Source organism: Numida meleagris, chromosome Z (genome assembly GCF_002078875.1).
Source record: "Numida meleagris isolate 19003 breed g44 Domestic line chromosome Z, NumMel1.0, whole genome shotgun sequence".
In the NCBI taxonomy this organism is placed as follows: domain Eukaryota; kingdom Metazoa; phylum Chordata; class Aves; order Galliformes; family Numididae; genus Numida; species Numida meleagris.
This window is the reverse complement of record NC_034438.1, coordinates 9,379,374-9,380,804: the sequence shown is the minus strand read 5'-3', so window position 1 is coordinate 9,380,804 and position 1,431 is coordinate 9,379,374.

The following is a 1,431-nucleotide window of genomic DNA, read 5'->3' as shown; positions in this document are numbered from 1 at the left end:
TTTCTACCTTTAAAAAAAATCTCTTTTATATTCTTACAAAAAGTTCCGTGTTTTCTTTGTGCCTGTTATCTACAGTCAGTTTCACCATGAACTGCAAAGGAAGAACAGCTAACAGAGCTAAGACCTCCTGTAAATGGTAGATACAGGATCTTCTTGCGTCCCTCTAGGGGTAACTGCACCTGCTGCTTCCCTGAAGTGCCCGTATACCAATGCAGCTAGTATGGGAAATAAACAGGATGAGCTCAAGATCTACGTGTAGTCACAGGGCCATGATCTCATTGCAGTCATGGAGACGTGGTGGGACAGCTCGCATGACTGCAGTGCTGTCATGGAGGGCCATGTCCTTTTTCGGAAAGACAGGCTGGGGAAGTGAGGTAGAGGAGTTGCCCTTTATGTGAGAGAGCAACTAGAATGTAATGAAGAACATGTGGAGAGCTTGTGGGTAAGAATTAAGGGGCAGGCTGGTATGGCTGACATCATTGTGGGGGTGTACTACAGGTCACCATCTCAGGAGGATGAAGTTGAGGAGGCCTTCTATAAGCAGCTGGAAGTAGCCTTGCAATCCCAAATGCTGGTTCTCAGGGGGACTTTAATCATCCAGATATCTGTTGGGTAAGCAGCAAGGCCAGGCACGTGCGGTCCAGACGATCCCTGCAATGCACTGAGGATAATTTTCGGATGCAGGTGGTGGAGGAGCCAACAAGGTAGGGGGTGGTTCTGGACCTTGTTCTTAGCAACAGGGATGGGCTTGTTAGGGATGTGAAAGGGGTAGCTTGGGATGTAGTGATCGTGAGATGGTGGAGTTGAGTGGAAATGAGATGGATCTTGAGTGGAAAAAGTAAGGCATGAAGTAGGATTGCTACCCTGGACTTTCGGAGAGCCAACTTGGACCTTTTTCCGGGACCTACTTGGAGGTATCTCATGGGCTGGAGTGCTAGAAGGTAGGGGTCCCATGAGAGCTAGGCAACATTTAAACAGCACTTCTTCCATGCTCAAGATTGGTGCATCCCTCAGAGTAGGAAATTGGGGAAGGGAGGCAGGAGACCAGCATAGATGAGTACGGAGCTCATGGATAAGATCAAAGGAAAGAAGAAGGTCTATGAAATGTGGGAAAAGGGCCTGTCCTCTTGGGAGGGACATAGGAGTGTTGTCAGGACCTGCAGGGAAGCGATGAGGAAGGCTAAAGCCCACCTGGAGCAGAAGCTGGCAAAGGACATAAAGGATAATAAGAAGGGCTTTTTTAAAGTATGTTAGCAGTAAAAGGAAGACTAGGGATAATGTGGGTCCCCTGCTGAATGAGGGGGGTGTCCTGGTAATGGGGGATGCTGAGAAGGCAGAGATGCTGAACGCATTTTTTGCTTTGGTCTTCACTTCAAAGACTCTCCCTCGGGACTCCTGGACCCTGGAGGGAAGAGAGAGAGTCTGGGAAAT